A 16076-nucleotide genomic window follows, 5' to 3' on the forward strand; every position below is an offset into this window, starting at 1 on the left:
CTTCAGCAACAACATGCTCAAGGTATGTGATATTGTATTTTAAAAGTGGTAAGATTAAACAGTTGCCTACATACATAAACTCTCTGTTCTACTTTGATTCTTCTTCCCCATCGCCTGTATGCTTACCAGCCATCTTTGATATTTCCTTCTCCCAAAGAGATATTAATGATGACAGTTACTTTAATCTTTCATGATAGCAAAAGGGAGGATCATAGCCACATCCATTACAGTACTATTCGGCTGTTGGTCAGGATAGCTTTGGAGGTCTAGGTAGCAGGTCCGAGGAGCCCTTCTTATTTTTTATCTGTGTTGTTCTTTCTGGGAAAGAGAGACCTCCCTGGGAGACTTCATTTCATATCAGAGACAATGCCACACGTTGATACCAAGGCTTCCTTCTCCTCCAGTGTCGTCTTTGGATGCTGCAGTCTTCAAGCTGTACAAATTGCCAATTCACTTCCCTGCCTCTTGGGCTGCAGTTCAATACAGAGCCTATTGCATAAACAAATGGTAGGAACTGACAGAGGAGATGTACCCTAAATTTTCACATAGTCACTAATATTCAGAAATGCCTATACTTCTCTGAGTAAGAAAAAATCTTAGGAATGACCTTCCCTTTTTTTCTCCCCACAGCTGTTTCTGGCCTTCAGAGAATAGCATGTCAGCCTCATGAAGGCTCCTTTCCAGCAGCCATTCTGTTGCTGCTTCCCGTGCTCCCTGATGAGTGTCTTTCTTAATTTCTACAGCAGCCAATTCCAACCTCATCCCTGAACAGCTGAGTAAAAGTCACAGCAGGGAAAATCTGAAGCCAGCTCCTGCTGGCACCAGGGTAATTCAAGTAATGGGACATAGAGAAAGATGGAAAATACTATCTCAGTTTAGTGCAGCAGCTGCTTTCTGGCATGCAGAGTAGTAGGACTAGGGCATGTTGTGTGCTCCATGATGACTCAGAAACTGAGTGTATCCCAGCCAAACTAGCCCTTTTACAGCTGTTAATATGCTGAAGTTCAGTTGAGGGGTTTTGTTTGGTTGGGTTTGGTTTGGGTTTTTTTTGTGTCTTTTTTTTTTTTTTGTGGGGTTGTTTTTGGTTTCTTTTGAGGGTGGGAGAGGAGTTGTGGGTTGTTTTGTTTTTGGTGGAAGGGGTTGGGGTTTTTTCTTAGTCTGTGAAGAAACAGGTACAGATTTTTCAATAAAATCTCAACCCTACTTCACCCCCCTCCAAGCCCATATTCTAACTTCTTTGTTACATTTATTCCACATGTTGTGCCGAACACCTTAGAACCTTCCCCTTGAGCAGGGCAAGCTATGCAGCTTTCTCTTTCTATGTTAGAGCTGGGTGTTATAATCCAAAATATTTCTGTGGAGGCTGCTGTACTCAGGAATTTTCTGAGTCACTCCTTATTTAATTTTCATACACTTTCGTACATATCTGTGGAATAAAAAAACATTTCAATGCAGTCGTTTGGTCAAAATGGAGAACAATTTGAAAAGGAAAGTAATATGCTGCTTACATGTACATCTATTCAATATTCATGCAGCAAACATTGTAAATGATGTAAAAGACATACATAAGAACAGAAAAAATAACTGTTGTTGGTTTAACCTCAGCCGGCAACTAAGCCTCACACAGCTGCTCACTCACTTCTCCCCACAGTGGGATGAGGGAGAGAAGGGGAAAGGTAAATGTGAGAAAACTCATGTGTTGAGATAAAGAGAGTTTAATAGGTAACACAAAATCCATGTGCAAGCAAAGCAAAACAAGGAATTCATTCACCACTTCCATGTTCAGCCATCTCCAGGACAGCAGGGCTCCAACACACGCAATGATTAAGTGGGAAAACAAACACCATCACTTTCAGTGTTCCCCTTTCCTCCTTCTTTCCCCAGCTTTACATGCTGAGCATGGCACCACATGGTGGGGAATACCCCTTGGGATAAGCTGTCCTGGTTGTGTCCCCTCCCAGCAACTTGTGCACCCCCAGCCTGCTGGCTGGTGGAGTAGTGTGAGGAGCAGAAAAAGCCTTGGCTCTGTGTAAGCACTGCTCAGCAGCAACAAAAAACTTCCCTATGTTATCAACACTGCTTTGAGCATAAATGCAAAACATGGCTCCATACAAACTTATATGAAGAAAATTAACTCTATCCCAGCCAAAACCAGCACACTCATCAATTGTTAAAAAAAAAAAAAAAAAGTTTGTATGTTTTTTGCAGCTAGTTTTGCTTCGTTTGCACATGTGGCTTTTGTTTTACCTATTAAACTCTCTTTATCTCAACCCATGAGTTCTCCCACTTTGACCCTTCCAGTTCTCTCCCTCACCCCAGGAGGGGGCAGCAAGCTAGCAACTGCTGGGCTTAGATCATGACAGTGATTGAGAACATTATGTTTGAGCTAATAATAGAAAGAGGAAGAATTAATATACGAAGTCTAAACTTGAAGTATATAATATTCTACATTCATTTTTTACTCTTAGATGTCTGTAATGGTAAAAAGTTGCAGTTTGCATCCCAAAGTACCATTTTTAGACTTTAGGAGTCTGAAGGAGAATAGTGAACACAAATAAAACACACTGAAATCCTGTTAGAATTAAGTTTTCTCTCTTACAATATGGGATCTTCTTTCACCTAATAACATAGGACTAAACTGCAAAAATGTGAATGCCTCTGGATGTAAACTCAGATTTCTGGAGTTTCCACAAATGATGAATATTGGCCGTAATTATTCCTGCTTCTTAAAATCTAAGAGCTACTCTGGATAAGCACTTTCTCTGTTCTCAAGAGCAGCAGGAAAGGAGAAAGAAGAACAGCAAACAAACAAGTAAGGAAATATGGCTAATTAGGTGATGAAATAATAGTACTTACAATATATATACATATGTAAAAAAAATGATAAACAAATGGAAGTTCAACTGCAGCATGTTAGGTTTCTCTGAAAACAAAATGCGTCTTGTAATATTTCAACATTCAATGCATTTTTTTTTTTTTTTTTTAGAAAACACTAAATTGTCCATGAGTTCAGCATGACACATTATGACATGAAGACTTAGTTGGTATCCTGGGTTCAGCTGTAACAGTTATTTTTCCTAGTAGCTGGCGTAGTGCTCTGTTTTGGCTTTAGTGTGAGAACAATGCTGATAACACACTGATGTTTGGGCTGTTGCTCAGTAATGTTTATCCTGATCAATGACTTTTCAATCTCTCAGGCTCTGCCAGTGAGGAGGGGCACAAGAAGCCAGGAGGAAGCAGAGACAGGACACCTGACCCAAACCAGCCAGAGAGGTATTCCATACCACAGCATGTCATGCCCAGTATATAAACTGCGGGGAGCTACCTGAAAGGGTCAGGCTGGGTATTGGTCAGCAGGTGGTGAGCAATTGCATTGTGCATCACTTGTGTTTATTGTTTTCTTCCCTTTCCCTTTTTAATTTTATATTATCTCCCCTTGTTATTTCCCTTATCGTTATTAGTAGTAGTAGTTTTATATTATACTTTAGTTATTGGACTGTTCTTATTTCAACCCTTGGGGTTTACATTCTTTCAGTTCTCCTCCTAATCGTGCCTGGATGGGGGAAAATGGCAGGGGGTGACCAAATGGCTGCATGGTTCTGAGTTATTGGTTTAGTTTAAACTGCAACAGTTGGAAAGCTTTGTTCCACAAAAGCTGCTGTCCTAAGGGCTATAAACCTCAAGAAAGGCTGTAGGGATATAACCAATTCTAGTACCTATAGCAGGAGGCTTGTGTGTATTGGAGCAGCCCTGGGGATCAGTCCCAAGCCTTGTTTGATATCTCCATCAATGACTGACAAGAGAAAGCAAACTGAATATTAATTAATTAACAGACAACATTGAATTAGGAAGAGTTTTGAATACCAATGAGGGAAGAAAGTCACACACTGGAAATGTAGAGCTGTTTGTACTGTGTTGTAGATTCTGTTGGCCCTGAGGCAAAAAGTGGCTCACTGGGTCTTGGTATTTGCTGTAAAACATTGTCGAGACAAGGGCTAAGAGAGGCCAAAAAAGCTCTAAGAACTACAAAAAGGGGCAGATTTGGAGAACAAAGTGTGATACAGACAGGAAGGAAACAATTCACGGAGAAAAAGCACAAAAGGTAAGAAACGCCCTGAACAGTTCACGTGGAAGAAGCTTGGACTGGATGGGGTGGGAGGATGAAAGGGGAGATAACCTCTACTTCTATACTAATGTGTTTGTGCCCTTTCCCTCTCCCTCTTCACTACTATCTGTCAGGTGGAGCAAACAAATGAGAATAGTTAATAACTACTTTTTCTATATTGTTGATTATGGATAAAACAGGAGGAAGGAGAGTTATAAATGGATGTCACATAACAGTAGTATAAGGAACCTTAGATGGCTACATTACATAGGAGTGGGAGCTGCACTGACAGGAATTTAAATCAATTACAAAGTACAAAAACATGTAAGTGTATTGACAGTGAATCAGCAATGTATTCACTGTAGTTTAGCACAGCTCCTGCTTCTTTTCCCCTTACTCCAGCCAAACACAAGAGGGCAACTTATTTGTTCAGGGCTTAATCAATGCCTGTGAAGTCCGGGAGAGTCAGCAATTTCCACAGTCTTTGGAATAAGTCATTAAAATAAGTCATTTCTCATAAGGCAGAGAAAATGGATGCTCCAGACAAAAGTTAGTTACCCATTGAGCACTGTTCAACATCCCTTCATACTCAGTTGATTTCCCTCAGGTTCGTGCTGAGGTTACACAATGATTACATTGAGGCATCTGAAAAACAGGTCAGTTTTAATTCCTTTATAATTTATTCTATGGTAAAGATCTTATATGATGGTCACATCTATAGTAATCACTTCTTATTTCTTTTAATATAGCAAGCTTTGGCATTCACTGTAACTTTATTCTATAAGTAAATACAGTACTTCTATAAACCAGAATCCTAGAATCATATTTACTTCTCAGTGCTTAATTTAGTTACTTCTATTTCTCATTCTTAACCTAGATTTCTTTTTCAAAACTGTTGTGTTAAAGAAAACATAACTCCTGCAAACTGAATGCCAATTATGAGTAAAGTAGAAGCTGTTTGAAGCACTTGATACTTCTGATTTTAAAATACAAAGAGGTAAATAGTAATAAAATAGAAAATTGCCTGAAGCTCTCAAGGGATCATGTCTGAACAAAGCAGGATAAATGTGAAACCTGGCCTTTACAAATATGACTGCTCTTCTGCTAGTAAAAGCAACTAATATTGCATCTCACAAAGGAGCAGAGACAACTTTCTCTTCATTGTCAGCTCAGCTACTTGTGAAGCTGAGATTTCACATCCTCCCTTAAGGTGTCTTCGACTTTCAGAGTTTTGCCTCAAATCACTCACCTGGCTGTAGAACAGTGAATTCCAGTCATCTATGTATAGTTCCATGGTTTATGATTTAACACATATATGGTTGATTCATGGTTAGCTGGTTTGTTGGGAAATTAAGGGAAAATAAATCCCCTGGGGTTCCAATATAAGACATTTTAACATGAAGAAGTTACAGTGACACCTAGCAGAAAAGCTAAAAAAACTAGAGGAATTATAAATGGTGTAGAGAGAAAAGCTGAAACAGACCTCACCATCTTTTTTCTGGGCATGCTTTATCCTACCAAAAAGTGTAATTTTTGAAAACTTTTTTTTTTTTTTTGTGGGGAGTGGGAGAACATTCATTTTTCAAAACAGGAAAAAAAATACAAAAATTGATTTTGCACAGGGAAGAATCAACATGATGCTCTGAGACTGCTTTGCTAGAAGGCTGTTTATTCTGAAAACCCTGCATCCATAGCAATTGTTCCCCAAATCTTAGCTAAGGAATAATTTTGCTCCTGAGTCAAGCAGAAATAGCTGCAGGGCTGCTAACACACCAGAATACTCTCACAAAGGTCATTAACTTTAAAGAGATATCTTTTTTTTTTAAATTTTATTTTAATGAAAACATCTTTCAAGGAAAAAAAGAAAAAGTCAAATTGGCTGTTTTATTTTCCTGATTTGTGATGAAAATAATTTTAAAGTGACTTAGGAAAGGATATAAAATTCCTCACTGTCTCCATTGGTCCAACATGAAAAAAAAAAAAAAATCAAATTAAGCTGTTTGTTTATAAGATTACTTTTTTTCATTTTAAACAAGAATAAAAAGTAACAGAATTCTTCCATGTTTTTACAAAATGCAAAGAAAAAAATGTGAAAAAAGAGCAAATAACAAAATTAATATACAATATTTCTTTTATTTTGACTTAGCTCCAAGATTTTCAATGGAGTTTTCATGATCTGATGGATTTTTAGCTGAATTTTGCAAAATATTTTTTATCCTTTTATTGAACAGAAAATCTGTTTCAGAGAAAAGATATTGTTTAAGGTAAGACTAATGTTTCAGACTATGGGAGTCAAACCATACCTAACTACATCAAACTTTAAGTTGTCTTCAATAAAAAGACGTCACTTCTAAATTTAACATTGCTGAAATCTAAGGATAGCCACAGAACTGTAAATATCCTTCTTCTCTAAGACTATAGGCAATGAATCTAGAAAATGATACATTCATGGTATCAAATTATTCTGTTCTTAAAAACCCAAACCACAATCTTATCATATGCCAGCTGCCTACACTTTCAAGTGCAACAGTGCTACTTTTGAACAAGTCTGATTTTAAATGTTTTGGTCAGCTGATTTATAAATTTAATATATAAATCAATTTCCTTTCAATTATGAATAATGTGAAATTCATGACTAAAAAAAAGACTCTCACATTGGATTAAAGTACAGCATTTAGCAACAAGAGAATCATCAACAGACAGCAAACTGCTGGAGTTTACACTAAAAAAATGAAAAAAAAAATAAAAGGAAGAAATAATAAATCTTCTGCTCTCTGGTTTAAACCAATCTCTAGTCATTACAGCCAACAGCTCGTGCCCTTCTGCGTGATCTGATAATGTCTGTTTTCACTGGGAAAATTAGTATTCTGAACAAAATGGATCTGAGATTTGATCTTTACAATAATTTCGGGGTTTATTTTTTCAGTTCCATGTGCACGTATTTTTTTCCCCCTGCAGCCAAGACCTATACAGATAAATATTAAATGAGATAATTCTTTTCAAAACAGTCATTTGAACCCACAGAGGTTCAGAGCTCTATAGGCAGAGTCTGAGCCTGTAATATATATCACACCACTGCCATTTGCCCATAAAAACTGTGTATTTATTCAGAGCTGCAGAACCTTCCTGCCTATCTTCCATGATGGTAGATGAATGGACAAATGGTGACACAAAAGAGAGTGATTAATATGGACTAATGCTGCTGTTTCTCTATTCTTCAGACATTGATACTTACATACTCATTTACACAACTGGAATAACCAACCTATGAAATTCTTACTCCACATACTTTTCTGGCAACAGCTTTACTGCCAACATCTGTAGCAGAACCCAAACATTCTCACTTGGCATCTCTATTTCATTGCTGATATTTAGTGCAAAGGAAGGACAGAATATTATCGTGTATGACTATGTGTTCTTATATGTACAGAAATGTAACTTCTTTTTGCATTTGAAAAACTAACACACCTGAGCAGATTTGTCTCTGAAAGATAAAATTATTTTAGGGTCTCAAGTGTGTCTGTGGTCAATTTATGGATTGGCAATACACTTTTAACCATTTTACTGGGCAGTCTGTTTCTCTCCTCAAGTAGTGTTAGACTAAAGCGTTTGGGCAAGAATAATATCCATTCAAACCTTAGGTGACTAATTTAAAGGGTGCACTGAAGCTTTTCCTCTATTGGTAAAGAGAATGAGTGGTGTTTCTTGTACTACACAGGAAATAAGCCACATTCCCATGGCACTCTCCATTCTCTTTCTCCATCTCAGAATACATACAAGAGCACCTGAAGTCTGTACCCGTGGAAACACTGTCACTACATAAGGCAAGAGCATTTATTTGACCTTTGATTTTTCTTATCTTACTTGGATTTTTTACTTTTACTTGGATACAGTGAAATTTCAAATGATATGTCTCTCAGAAATAAATACTTCAAGGCTTACAAATGTATTACACTACTGTAAACAAGTAAGAATTTTTAATATGCTACACATTAAATTGAAGAATAATTTTCAAGGCTATTTATTCAAATGCATAAAATTACTCTTTTAATTCAACTTCTTATCAGAATGCATTTTGTTTGTGTTCAGAAGAAAAAAATCACTTAAGTAGTTAGAGGTTTACAAATGCTCAAAGTCCATGGAAGCAAAATGGTTTTTGCAGCCTTGAAGCTCAGCAGAAATATTTTCTATGTAAAGTCTCAGATTCACTTTTTTACAAATTATGTTTTACTTCAATTCAATGTTCCAGAAGAATAAAAAAAAAAAGAAAAAAAGAAAATGCTAACCCTGGTAGGCCTTAGGCACTCCTCAAACCAAATAACCTGGATGGGGGAGATTAAAAATGGTTGGTTATTAGAAAGTTCACATGAAACAAGAATTGCTGAAATGGATGTTGCCCAAAGCACTTTTAAGTTTAATGCTTTATGTGCGCATACAGCCTAAGACAAGATTAAAACTCCTGAGACTAACTTTTAGGTAACCAACACTGACAGCCTAACACAGCAGACCTTGGGTTCAAAGCCACTCAGCCAGCCTTAGAAGCTGGGAAAATTGCTCTCTACTGAGGTCTGCTGTGCAATCGGAACACAGCTATTAATATTTCACTCAACCAGTTTAAACCTGTCTTAGATACACCTAGACAAGATATAATCAAATCTTTATCATATCCTAAATAAACCATTAATCAGAAATAATGTCTCATGGGAAAGGAATAACATTGCCTAATTTTAAATGCCTATACTATAAATCTCTGCATTTGAACTAGCTACATGATGCTGTCTTTGCAGTCAAATGTAGACAATAGGGTACAATTACTACAGATTATTTTAGAAGTCTGCTTTAGAATGAAATTACAGCCATGAAGTGCCCATTCTTTTCTGTTTGCCAGGGAGACCTGCAGGGTGCACGAGTGCTGGTTCACTTGTTTTCACTGAATATGTCTGCATGTCATTCAGTGACTCCCATCTGCAATACCTAGCAGCTGAGAACAGCCAGGCAGTAAGAGATAGAACAGAGAAAAGCAATAAAATACAGATCTTGATGTATTTTTTTATCTCTGGAGATTACAAGGTATTTCTGGAATATATTCTGGAATGTATTTTGCTTTTTCCTAAGGAGGTATAAAGTAAAGGGAATCTGCAATTAAATTTATTCACAGTGCAATCTAACATAATTATCTTTTTGAATCGTGTTTGTACACTCATTTGCAAGTTCTGACCTAACCATCTTGATGGCCTCTTTGATTAAAAGGAAAGAAATAAGTGCATTTGGAAGACAGTTACTCCCATAAATATGAGATGTACTTCCAAAGGTCTCTGTTAACTGTAGAGAGCTTGTTCTAACAGCTCATATCAGAATATCAGAATATTGTATTTTACATAGATAGATTTAAGGAAGATTAATTCCTCTTTTTTTTTAACATTAAATATAATTTTCTCCTTTTGTTTTTCTTTTTTTTTAATTTATTTTGGACCATAAAATTTCCTTAAGCACACAGAGTGACAGAGAAAAATCTTTGTTTATAACATTCCTTCAAGAGCTTTATAAGTTCAACAAATCCTCTTATCTAAATATGTAGACATTATGATGTACCTGTAAAACTTTTGCATCTGTTGCCAATAATTCACAATTTGAACATTCACTATCCTTTAGAACACTGTATTAGCACCTGAACACTGAAAAAAAAAAAGGATCTGATTATTTACACTCCGATGTTCAAGTGTGGAGAGCTCTGATTATGCTTTTTATCATTTTATTTTTAAGTTTATTAAGGCCTGTGGCAAAAAAAAAGAACAAAAGGGCTTCAAGGCATCAAACAAAGGGGATGAAAAGATTTATTGCTCTGTTTAGTTGTACCAAATCAATTTCCCACTCAAGAACCAGATAGTGATTCAACATCAAGGGATTCAATAAGCATATAAATGTTTAAGCTTTAGTGACTCTGAAAAGCAAAGCAAATAAAAAGAAAAAAAAAAGAAAAAGCAGTATCAAAACTATCATCTTAAACATCCTATTAGGAATTTCGGTGAATAGTAGTCTAGCAGCAACAAAGCTAATGGCTAAAGTGTGAGAGGTGACCTGTTTCTGACACTAGACAAGGATCTTTACAAATTGTTATACATGCTATTCATCAACACTGGCATTTCTTTACATTAATTTAGAATATAAGTGCATTATTTAGAAGGTAAAAATTAGAAACAACATGACTCTGCCTTAAAACATTATGCATATGAGAAATAAATGAGAAATAACCAGATAGCATTGGAAAGTCTGCATCAAAATTATTTTCCCCAAAGACGTGTCAACTAAATATTTAGATAAATCAATTTATTCTAATGAAACTTCATTTGAGTAAAAGAACCTGATTAAAATACTATAAAAATGTCAAAATACTCTGCTTTTGTATTTATGAAATGAGATGCTTCTATCTGAAAAATAGAGAACTAAAAACTTTAGAAATCCAGATTTTTCTGGCTTATTTTAAACACCTACTTTAGAACAAGACGAGTGAAGCCTCAGAGAGCTCTACTTTTTAACACTGATTGCAGAAACAGGATTAATGAAAACATTAGGTGTACATGCTTATAGCTCATTAGGTGAATCACTCTTATTTTGGCTGTTCTAGGACACTTTCTTTTTTTATATTAGATGAAGTAGCATCCAAACAAAACTTTGTCTTCAAAAGATCAGAATCTTGAAGAAATCCAATGATATAAGTTAAAATGTGAAAGTTGAAAAATAGACGAATTTTCTTTAGACATTGCATGTGATTCTTCTAATTTATGTTCATTGCTCACTGAAAACAGTGAGTAAAATAGCCTTGATTATTAGCTGTGTGTGTATTAACAGTTCTTGAGATTATTATGTTATAAATTAATGCCAAATTGTAGAAAAAAAATCTGGAAATCTTGAAAGCAACTGTAGAATCCTTGCAGGAACTAGTCACTGAAGATTGACTATCTTCAAGCATCTACATAAAAGTAAAATCTGAAAGGGAAAGTACAAAACTGTGAAGAGAGTAGGAGATTGCAGCAGAAAGCCACGTCAGGTGTATATTCAAACAAGCAGTCTGCAAAGGTTAAACTGTATATCAGCATCACTTAGTCTCCTAATTCCCATTTATCCAGGAATATTTGGTGTACATCTTGACCTTGGATAGTTATCTCAGATTCTCTCATTTAATACCATGTGTGCTTTATTAACATTCTCGACTCTCTTCCAGTTTATCAGTTAGCATATTAAATGGAGGCCAGAACTCTGGCCTCTAGAGTCAGCAGAATACCTCCCATCTACTTATTTCATTGTTAAGATTCATTACTCTTTGTTATAGACTTTTAGTCAGATTTCAGTCCATTGACTGTGTTATCTGCAGAATAGTTTTTATGAAATTTTCAAGTGAATTGTGATAGAGTCAGTGTTTCTTTTATTGCATGAATTTACACCTGTGTAAGCTCTTCTAAGATCAACATATACTAGGAAATGAAATTAACTAGTGTGTCAAAGAGTCCAATGAGATATTAAAGAAAATAGTACATGCATACGATTGTTAAAATTATAATATAATAAAAATATTTTACTAATTGGGTTGCCTAATTCTTATGAGTTCTTATTTTCCAGGTCTTGCATCTACTGACCTGAATTGACCTCCATAGAATTGAAAGTGCTAACTATAGTAAAATATTGACCTTTCCACAGTTAATAATTTTTCTTTTGGGTTTTAATGTAGCAAAGCACTTAAATGTGTGAAATAAAAGAAGCATCCAAGAAATGACAAAGCCAGCCAAGCAGTTTCACTAAAGTCAGGATTCCCACATATAAATGTTGAGTTACACATATGGGCTAAAGTCCTGATCTTCACCTAAGGTAAATCAGTATGAATTCATTTAATTGAATAGAACTAGGTGAGTTCACCTCATCCAGTTATCTGCCAGCTCACACTTTTCTACTAAGGATATGAGCTTGATAGAAGAGGTTCTACTTTGAGAATCATTCATTTTTTTTCCAATTAATTGTGGGGTTCTGTTCTTTTTTACCTCTTACAGGTACAATGTCACAAAGTAAATGTTTACTTACAAAAGACCGTGAGCATGCATGTTAGTCATTTTCACAACATTCTCATTGAGTGTGATGCTTAGTTTGGTATAAAAGGGTAGATTAGATGTGATTCTAACACACAGCATATGTCATTTCGGCCATAATGTAGGACTCTGATCTGGATAGATTACTAAAAATATTGCGACACATAGATGAAAGAATATCCATAAGCTGGGAAGTGAGTAACCTTTTAGCTGTTGGTTGTGCTTTTAAGCCCACAGTCTCCTCCCCCTTCTTTCCCAAAGTGAAGTGAAAGGCATTGTTATACCATACCCACCTGATAATTTAGCTAATAAAAGGTGTTAAGCTAAACTATTTAGTTTTTGGAAGGAAATAGGCTAAGTTTCACAAGTAGTGCTGCTCTTGACATACTAATTAGCATCATGTGTTCCAGCCATATGTGCTAGTATTTTGTGTCTTTTTTTTTTTTTTCAAACCCAAAGTCAAGTAGGTTAGGCTAATATCTGTGGTTTCAGCTAATTGATGGGATTTTTGCATGAGGAGAAAAGCATTGAGCAGCTATAACCACTCTCAGCCTGCAGGAAAGGACTGTGAACATTATCTTTCACACTGACTTATTTTGACATAGAATCATAAAATCATAGAATAGTTTAGGTTGGAAGGGACTTTCAAAGGTCACCTAGTCCAACCCCCTTGCTATGAGTGGGGACACCTTCCACTAGAACAGGGTGCCCAGAACCGTATCCAGCCTGGCCTTGAATGTAATATCAGTTTTTCCTGATACTTGGCAGTTGTGGTAATAGATGACCCAATAAAATAATATTATTACTAATAACAGTAATAACAATAATTAAAGTAATCCTTTGGGGGAGAAACTTAAAGCTTAGAGATCACATGGTGATGTGCTCCAGTACTGCAGAATCATCTGCTAGGAAATGCATAAAAGGATGTCCCTTTTGAACTTCTTATGTATCCCAATTATGCATCAGTCTCATTCCCAGCCAGAAAAAGAGGAATAAAATTCTATAAAACTGTACCTTTTCCATTTGTGCAGCTTTTTGTTTGAGTAAATTATTTAGATTGAAAGTGCTAGTAATTTCTACCTGCTTGATTTAGACTGCAGAGGGGTAAATGTCTTGACAACGTGCCAGATAATGGTGAAGCAAACATCTTTCCTGTATAATGTTCTTTCCTGCTGTTCCACCTCTGATTTTTTCTTAACTAGTGATTTTTAGACCATTGGTCCCAGACCAATGCATTAAGACGTTGTAGAAAATGTTTGAAAATTACTTAGAAAAAAAATTTCCAAGTTCTCTCATGAGATCCTACAGCCCAGAGAAATGTATGGGTACATTTGCAAAAACACTACGAACATTCATCCAAGAACTAGAATGTCAGGAGACAGAAAGTAACTTTTATGGAACTGTTTTGATTTATTATAGGCTGAGAAGTGAACAAAATCTTCGCAGAACTGGAATTAATTCAGACAAAAGTTTCATTGATATATGAAGCTGATAGATGCTGCTCTCTCTTTATATTATGATTTATAGCTAGCTAGTGTACATATATTTTGAATGTTGAATTTACATTTTTGAAAAATAATCTTAAACTATCGTAGATGGAAATGGAAATCAAGTAAGGTTACAATCTAAGAAAATGACTGTGAAACAATAACATCTATGTAATGTGGCACCCAGAAGGGAAAATCTGCAGTTTTACTGTATGTAATGGCAGATTTTAAGAGCACCTAGACAAACAACATTTTCACACATGAAAGGGAAGAAGAAAGGAAGTACTTTCAGTGCTCAGTTTCTGCTTTTTATATATTGACATCTTTTATACTTGATTTTTCTCTCAGTTTGCATAACAGCAAGCCTTTGTGCACATGCAATTCCATGGCACATTTAGCCATCAACTAGGCTTATTTTGATCCATTTACAGAGAAGTGATATTGCTGTAAGAGATCTAGACAGTGTGTAACAGTTTAAATGAAAATTGTACTTCAGAAGCCACAAAAACTGCTCCCCAGTGTTCAGCAGCTTTTATGAGCTTTTGCAAATAGGCAGCAGGACTGTTAACAGACCATGATGACATTAGAAACATGTTGTATAATACAAATGTTTTATGTTAAAGCAATGATACAATTCATTTTAATAATGAAACATAATACACTGCTAATCGATAGTGTATTAGTTTTTAGGGGATATGGAATATGGAAGTGACTGGAACGAATTGAGTATATAATATCCTGTCGTATGTTAACTTTTGCTTAGAATGTAGGAAAGTGCATAAATAAAAGCTCTCAACTACAGTAAAAGTGTCAATACTGCTTCTCCAAAGGCTGTGAAATGTAAAATATCTCTTGAGCTCATCTGTTCTTACCATATTAAAAAAAAAAAAGCTATGTTCAGTCTGAATTTCTTGATCTACTTTTATAGTTATTATAAATAGCTAGTCTCTCATTTTTGTACTGGGAAAGTATATACTGCTGACAAGAGTGTATGTGCAAAAGGAGAACTTCCCAGTAAATCAGACTGGTATTGTGTATGGCCAAAACCTTTTTAAGTTGAAGTTTATGGCATCGAGTCTCTTGAAGCAGTCTAAAGCCTAGTAAAATGTCTCACTGGTTTGAAATACCTTACCCCACCGCCCAAAACCAGCTTGTCTGTCACATTTAATTTTTAATAACCAAGTGCAACCTTTATATAACAACTGGGATAAATGAACATGTAGAAAAACATATCAAGTATTATGTAGTTAAAATTGCAGTTGCCATTATAGCTAAATGAACCATTCTTGTAGCTCTTTGAAGGTAATATTTTTAAAATAAAGTCTGTGATCCCACATCTGTCCTTTATTCAGGACTGAAAAGAGTATGAGCGCTGCTCCCTGATTCAGCAACAGCTTGTCCTTACCTCAAGTTAACAGAATTTACATGTGTCCTTTCATGTTACAGAATCACTTAAAGTTAACAAATTTACTGATTTTAGGCACTATGACTCCTTTTGTTTAACCATTTGGCACTTAAAACTGTAGAATCTGAACAAATTTTACAGTTGAATACCTTTAGTCCTCTCTCCTGTTCAAGGTAGAGAAATGTCATGATAGCCCCAATAGCCCTTTAAAAAACAAGGAAATTCGTCTGAGAGAGTAGGAAAGCCTAAAGGACTTTTAACAGAGCTTTGCCATGCAGAGATGACTTGTATGATTCAGTGAACGTCTTTGCACTGCACTCCTCCTACCTCCTTGTTCAGGGATTGTTACAGACAAAACCTGCTGAACTGCCTCTGCGCCCACTATTGGAGACGTGTGTAAAAATCTAATATGGGAGGGAGGCGGATAGAATTGTAGGTATTCAACTATTCTTTTTTTTACAGACTTAGCTCCATTTCCTCTCTGCCTATCTCCTAAACCCACCGTTAGAAAATATTCCTTGAATTACTGAGTGCAGTGTCAAAGATTCAGGTGTCCAGCCCTGTCGCAGAACCAAGAACCCAGTTTGAGGTGGCTGCATCGTATAGCGCTTATTGAATAGTAAGGCAACTAATTCATGGGTATTTAGGTCTCTAAAAAGCCAGTGACACATATCAGCACAGAACAGACTGCTTGCTCAAGTCTAAATGTAGTGACTGCATTTTCCTCATCTTCTTTTTTAATTAGAAAACTCTAGATTTCAATTTTCTTGAATGCAGTAAAGCAATGATATGTCTGGACTGTAAGGGCAGTTGAGGTTTCAAACCTGCACATTACAGTCATAAGGATTACTTGTGAGGCGCTCTCTCGCCTTAAGTGCCTGCCTACTGAAAATACAGTTTTATGGGCTAAGAAGATAAAAATAAGATGACTATGCTAGGGTGACATAGCAACTAAAGTGGGATTTTCAGGGTTACAGCTTCTGATTTAAGCACTTTGCATC

The sequence above is a fragment of the Pezoporus flaviventris genome, unplaced genomic scaffold, assembly GCF_033815535.1.
Source record: "Pezoporus flaviventris isolate CSIRO_AGI_PZ_B2104156 unplaced genomic scaffold, CSIRO_AGI_Pfla_v1 ptg000045l, whole genome shotgun sequence".
NCBI lineage: Eukaryota > Metazoa > Chordata > Aves > Psittaciformes > Psittacidae > Pezoporus > Pezoporus flaviventris.